This window comes from Sus scrofa, chromosome 17 (assembly GCF_054392235.1).
Source record: "Sus scrofa isolate SSC_HxYL_T2T_F1_AM1 chromosome 17, Sscrofa_HxYL_maternal_Yorkshire_Landrace_v2.0, whole genome shotgun sequence".
In the NCBI taxonomy this organism is placed as follows: Eukaryota; Metazoa; Chordata; class Mammalia; order Artiodactyla; family Suidae; genus Sus; species Sus scrofa.
This window is the reverse complement of record NC_139399.1, coordinates 65,271,587-65,278,712: the sequence shown is the minus strand read 5'-3', so window position 1 is coordinate 65,278,712 and position 7,126 is coordinate 65,271,587. Positions and strand designations below refer to the sequence as shown.

The 7,126-nt window shown below is 52.3% G+C and overlaps 1 pseudogene; it reads right to left on the bottom strand.

The window, feature by feature from the left end:
* Positions 1-1,414: 1,414 nt before the first annotated feature.
* Positions 1,415-1,515, bottom strand: LOC146395399 (U6 spliceosomal RNA; annotated as a pseudogene).
* Positions 1,516-7,126: the final 5,611 nt, after the last annotated feature.

Genomic DNA, 7,126 nt, shown 5'->3' with positions numbered 1-7,126 from the left:
TTTGGAATGAGCAGTAATAATCCAGCTGCAGAATCATCACACACAGAGGGCCCCACCCCACGAGGTGCCCGGTGTCTGTAATTTTAAGAAGTCCATCTGCAATTCTGAGGATGCCCCAGGCTGTTTTTATTTTGTACCCCATCATCGAATTTAACTTTTCGAGCTGTATAATAATACGCCTATAATAATTCTATAACATATTCGCAATTGTAACAATAATTGTTCTCCCCGCCCGCCATTTATAGACGAAGACACAGTGGGTCAGAGAGGCCCCATGCCTTGTTCGTGGTGGTTGGGTGGCACGCTGGGAACAGAGCCTGGCCTGTTCGACTCTTGAGAACCTAGGAATTAGGGGAGGGGCTACGGCAAAGGAGCAGGAAGGAGCTGAGCGAGTGTAGAGACAATGCCACGTGTTCATCAAATCCTGTTGGTTTTCCTCTTGGGCTCCCAGGAGCCACTGCAGCCTGGTGCTGTGGCGTGACTGGTTCACCCACTGCAGGGCAGGCAGAGAGCTTGTCCGTGCCTGGCACCTGGGACCTCCCATAGGACCCCTGCCCTCACCTTCTCTCGGCTTCTCCACGGCCGGCTGGAGTCCTAAGGGCCACAGAGCCTCACGATGGGAAGGGCCTGATCATGACTTGGGGAAAAACACCCTTCATTGATTGGCCTCCTCTGTCGAGGGACCTAAGAGCAAGAAGCAAACTTTCCCTGTGTGTACGCATTTCCTGTGGCTGCTGCAACAAACTACCCCAAAGACAAGGGCCCTCAACAGCGCGAATGTGTATCTTACAGTTCCGGAGGTCGGAGGCCTGAAATTCAAGGTGTGGATGGGCCTGCCTGCCTTCCCGGGGCTCCAGAGGGGCGCTTGTTTCCTGTCTCGCCAGCTTCTCGAGGCACCTGCCTTTCCTGCCTTCCTCCTCTCTCCGCAGACCCAGGAACACAGGATCTCCAAATCTTTCTCTCTTCTTTTGTCTTCGTATCTCCTTCTTGACTCTGATCCTCATGTCGCCTCTTTTTTTGTCTTTTTGCCATTTCTTGGGCCGTTCCCGCGGCATATGGAGGTTCCCAGACTAGGGGTCTAATCAGAGCTGTAGCCACCGGCCTATGCCAGAGCCACAGCAACACGGGATCCAAGCTGTGTCTGCGACCTACACCACAGCTCAAGGCAACGCCGGATCGTTAACCCACTGAGCAAGGGCAGGGACCGAACCCGCAACCTCATGGTTCCTAGTCGGATTCGTTAACCACTGTGCCACGACGGGAACTCCCTCATGTTGCCTCTTATGAGGACCCTCAGGCTCACCTAGATCATCCAGGATAATCTTTAATTTAATCACCTCAATCACATCTATAAAATCCCTTTGTCACGTAAAGTATCATACAGTTTCTGGAAATGAGGACACGGTGATTTTTTAAAAATGTAGAACGCTTCCCAAATTTGCATGTCATCCTGGCACAGGGCTCATCTTCTCTGCTTCGTTCCAATTTTAGTACAGGTGCTGCTAAAGCGAGCAGGACACAGTGATCTTTGAGGAGCCCTGGTTCAGTCTGCCACCCTGCGTTAAGCCGCTGTGGTCGGGGCGTTATCAGTTGCAGCAGCTCATAAGAGTTCGGTTAGTATCGCCCAAGAAAGAAGGTTGACCACCAATATCTAGCATCTCCATCTTCTAATGGCGCCTTGCTCAGAGCCGAATGCACGTCACAGAAAAGTGAAATGGATTTCCTTGGAAGGACAGAGATTTTCCTCTTTGAGGTGCATGAGGACACCCGTTAGGAATGGCTCTGGAGAAAATTCCAGTTGCCAACCTCATGCTAATGGTAAAAGGAAGTCAGGACTAAAATTCAGGGGAACTGACCTCTCATTCTCCCTCAGCTGCCAAAGGCTCAGGGCAATTTGCTTTCCCTTAAAAAGCCTCATTTACCTCCTGTATAAAATGAAGGGCTTCCCCAAGGTCAGAGTCAGAAAGCATGGCACGCAGGCGTCTCCTGTACAAGTCTGTGGCCACAGCAGACATAACCAATCAATCACAGCAGAGCATTCCATCTCATTGGATTCAGCTTTAGCTCCTGCATTTGCTCAGTGCAGTGCTCTGGCAGCCACTGCCAATGAAGGGGGTAGGCACCCCAAGATAAGACCCTGCTGAATTCGGAGGCCTAGATGGTTTTGAAATTCTGTTTTTTTTTTTTTTTTTTTTTTTTTGCATTCTATGAAGCCATGATTTTGTGATCAGCCTAATCCTATAGCATTCCCATTGTGGCTTAGCGGTCACGAACCCGACTAGGATTCATGAGGACATGGGTTCGATCCCTGGTCCCACTCAGTAGGTTAAGGGTCTGGCGTTGCCATGAGCTGCGTTATAGGTTGCAGACATGGCTCAAACCTGGCGTTGCTATGGCTGTGGCCTCGGTGGGCAGCTGTGGCTCCCCTAACCTAGGAGCTTCCATATTCCTCAGGTGTGACCCTAAAAAGACCAAAAAAGAAAGAAAACCTAATCCTAGCAGGAGGATGATCAATGAGGCCGTGGAATTTCAGGATGTTTCTCCCAACAGTCGGCCGGCTCGGCCTCTAGACCAGCCTGCAGCGCCCCCAGGCAGCCTTACCTGGGAGTCAGGCCCTCCCACCTGTAGCCCAGCTTCTCAGTTACATGTTTCACATTTCTCTTCCTCTGGTTTGGGGTGGGGGAGGGCTATTCATTTTACCACCACGAAATACAAATAATATTTCTCTTGGAGAATTTTCTCATTCCCAAGGCCACTTCACCGCACTCCAAGAGTTCAAAAAGACATTGCAGGGTGTTGCTGAGCTGTGTTTCTTAGACCCACAGAGCCACTTAATATTCATTCACACCCACGTGCTCAAACTTTTACACTCACGGATTTCAAGCCTCCCCTCCCCTCCCCACCAGCCACTGTCCTGCTTTATACATTCGTCTCTGCTTTTTGATGATGCTGGTTCAGCTGAGTCCTTAATGGAATGGGGCCCCCCACCGCCCCCACCGCCCCGGACAGGACCACTGATCCTTGTAAAAGCTGGTCTGTTCTCCTTCACATCTCTGCGTGTTGTCATTTAAACAGTTTTTTGCTCAAGTTTTCCCACATTTGCTAAAATTATTAGAGTGTTTCACAAAGGGCTGATATTGAATACCCACGATTTGTTTGAATGTCATATTTCAAAAAATAGGATTTGCCAATCATTAGATCCTACTTACAAGGCACTTATGAAGTCTAATTAAGTCGAATGACATGATAGTGGTTATGTCACAGGCTCTGGGGGCAGGCTGTCAGCTGAGTGACCTTGGGTAACTTATTTAATCTTCCTGTGCTTCGATTTCTCCTAAAAATGAGGATAATAATAGTTATCAATTTGTGGCAACATCTGCTAATTATCTCTCCCTGTGCCTTCCCCCTTCTCCCTTAGCAAGAAAAACTCTGATTGTTAACCAGTCCTGTAACCAGCTGGAATAAAAACTATATATTACAACTTTGCTGACACAGAAATCACCTGACAGAATTCAGCTTCATAAATGGGTATGTTCATGCAACTTCAAGAAATAGTCCTTAGGAAGGAGGTATGCCCTTCCTTGTGGCTTCTTCCTCCTTGCTGGCTGGAATTTTATGTAATGGCTGGATCTCCAACGGCCATTTTGGGCCATGGTGTGACCTTAGGAATGGAAATCACACATGGTAGACTAGGAGCAAAGAGAGGGGGTCCACCAATCCCAGCCTTGCCTTGCTTATTTCTGAATTTTTGAAATTTCTGCAAACCACAGATAGTTTGGATTTTCTGTCTCTTATATGGGACTTGATCCCAACTGGTACATTGACCTCGAAAGATTGTTGTGGAGATTAAAGGGGTTAAGAAATAAGTGAATAGCTTTGCACATGGTCTGGGACAAAGTTAGCCCGTAATGTATGGTAGTTGATACTCTTATTATTCTTTCAAACAGAAAACAGGATCACATTTGAGTTGTTACATCTGGCACAAGAGAAACCCGGGCTGTTCTGGGTGTAGGATGTGCATCTGTGATGCTCTGAATGTGCCCTGGCCCTGGCCCATCTGGGCCTAGAGCCCACGTTCTGTACTCCATGGTCCTGCTGGGACCGCCAGATAAAACTCAGGACAACCAGACAGAGCTGGACTTCACATCAATGGCAAATAATGTTACAGTATGAATATGTCCCAAATGTCACATGGGACATATTTCTACTAAAACGTGATTTCTTATTGATCTGAAACTCACAATTAATAGGGAGTCTTGTATTTTTATTTGCTAAATCTGGCAACCCTAGACCCCATTCCTCTTGCAGTAGCTGAAGTAGGGACGGTTCTGAAATTGACAGCACTAGCAGCCTAAACCCAGACTGGGACTTGAACCCACATTTTAAATTAGAATCACTCACCTGATGTCTGGGCTCACCAAGGTTCTGGTTCTTCATGTCTCTGTGCAGAAAGAATTCAGTTAGAGACAAAGTGATGGGCAAGAAATAGATTTATTTTATTTTATTTTTGTCTTTTCACCTTTTCTAGGGCTACACCCGCGGCATGTGGAGGTTCCCAGGCTAGGGGTCCAATCGGAGCTATAGCCACCGGCCTGCACCCCAGCCACAGCAACAGCAGATTCGAGCCACGTCTTCGACCTACACCACAGCTCACAGCAATGCCAGGGATGGAACCCACAACCCCATGGTTCCCAGTCGGATTCGTTTCCGCTACGCCACGAAGGGAACTCCAAGAAATAGATTTATTAAGATAGGACGCTTGTGAGAGGTGCAAGCAGGCAGGCAAGGAGCCTATGCCCCCAGGATTGGGTGGGCTACAGTTTTATCCTCCAAGGGGAGTTGGGGTGGGAAAAGACCGCCTCTTCCTTTCTGGGAGTGGTAGCTCCTGGGTATCCGGTAAGGTGTGTATTCCAAACTCAAACTCCTGCCCTTCGTCTGCATTGGATGCAGGCTTCATCCATCCCCCACCCAACCACCTGAGGCCATTCTCACTCCTCCACTAGTCAAGCAAGCCTGCCTTGTGCTGATGGCTTTTTTGCGCGGTGATTAACTTACCGTGATCCCCCAAAGTCCCCTGGATGTCCCTCTCTACCTATGATCCTCTAGTGGGACTTCTACAGCTACCTGTGGCTACTCCATCCCTGTCATCCCCCCTCCAGGGGTTTCACCCCTTTATGCTTAAAGGGGACATTGGGTGAAGACCCGTTCGGTAGCTACTCCCTGCTGAGACAGGGCGGAGGCCTGCCTAGAGAAGGAGTAAAACACCTGACAACTGTCCCTTGCGGGGAGGGCTGTAAGCCAGTGTCCCTCAGATCAACATTATTTTCCCAGCCATCTTAGAGATTACGCAGCCTATGTGGTGAAACCAGTAGCCCCAGCAGGACCGGCGCTTCTATGAGCACCTTTGGGTCCAGGAGCATCGTTGGGGCCCCAAGGGGCCAGGGGGACCAGCATTGCCTTTAGCACCAGGTTGCCCATCAGCACCAGGGGGGCCAGCGAAGCCAGCAGGGCCAGGGGCATCTGGCTCACCAGGCTCGCTGGGGAAACCTCTCTCCCCTCTTGCTCCAGAGGGGCTGGTAGCACTGAGGGCTCCGGGAACACCCTGTCAGGGGTTTGCCTAGAGCGGGGCTGGTAAGTCCAGGGGGTCCCTGACCTCCAGCGTCTCCATCTTTGCCAGCAGGACCCACAGTGCCAGGGGGTCCGGAAACACCTCGCTTTCCAGTTTGCCCAGCAGCACCCGGCCCACAACACTCGCCAGGGGCTCCAGGCCGGCCAGCAGGTCCAGGTTCACCTTGGGCTCCTCGCTTGCCTTCTCCAGCAGGGCTGGGGCAGGGATGGGGCTGAATACCAGTGGGGCCAGGCTCTCCTTTGCTGCCAGGAGCGCCAGGTTTATTTCTGTTGCCCCTGGGACCAGGGAGGGGGGGACGCTGTTGCCCGAGGTCCAGAGGGGCTCCTTGGGGACCAACTTCGCCCTCAGCACCAACAGCACCAGGGAAGCCAGAAGAACCACCAGGGCCCGTGGGACTAGGGGGTGCAGCAGCACCAGTAGCATCACCATTTCCACAAGCACCAGCAGGGCCAGGGGGTCCAGTGTGACCTCTCTCACCATGGGGACCCCTCTGACCAGGAGCTTCCTTTTCACCAGGGCTACAAAGCTTTTTAACTTTGCCATTCTTGCCAAGGGGGTCAGGGAACCACAGGGACCTATGGGACCTACGGTTCCAGGCTCACCAGGGACGGGGGGCACTTGGGAAGCTCGGGGACCAGGTGCACCATTGTCTCCTTTGGGTGCCTTGACTCCCATGGCTTCCTGGTCCGTGGGTGTCACCTCACCTTCGGGGAACCCTCTCTCCATAGACGAGTTGGCGTCTTAACAGTATTCTCCTCTGCCTCTGATTTTAAGGGGTGCTGCTCAGTGCAGGGACATTCCTGCCCGGGTCTCAGCTGGATATCTTTGGTGGGTGCTGGCTGCCTGGCGTACTCTCAGACTGAGCCCCGCCCCCGAGTTGGGCGGCCCTGGGCACAGCCGGCGGCCTTGGCCGTGCTCCTCGTGGACAGAGGAGATGAGCCCTCTTTTCCAGGGTGTGTCCCTGAGGCTCTCAGCCCCAGAATGGAACTGGAACACAGCTTTCTCATCGCCGGGCTGGGCGGGGTGCTTCTTCTCTGCGCCTTCCAAGTTCCCGAGGTGTGCCCAGCCCGCAAGAACCATCAGAGCTAATATTTATTGGGTACTTTGAGCCTCCTCTTTCCTGAGGGTCACTGGATCAGGCAATCTTAACCCCTTCTTGCAGAGGACCAGTGCGCGCCCAGAGAGGTTAAGCCACTTGCCCATATCACGGAGCGCTGGGTGGCAGGTGAGGAACCCAGGTCACCTGGCACTAGAGCCACCCCAAGAACAGCTGCAATGTACATACCCACTGGAACGGACCGGGACCCCGGCCCTGTGTGGGGGCCTCGGCTCCCAGCATCTTCTCCTCCGACGTTGTGACTTTCCCGGATGGCCGCCCTGCAGCCTCCCCCCACCCGCCAGCTCTGTGGGGACTGGGAGGGGGCACTGAGATCACGGGGAAGGGCTGGCCCCAAGGCCAGGGGCCTCACCCCAAAGCAGCTCAGGGGACCTTGCCGG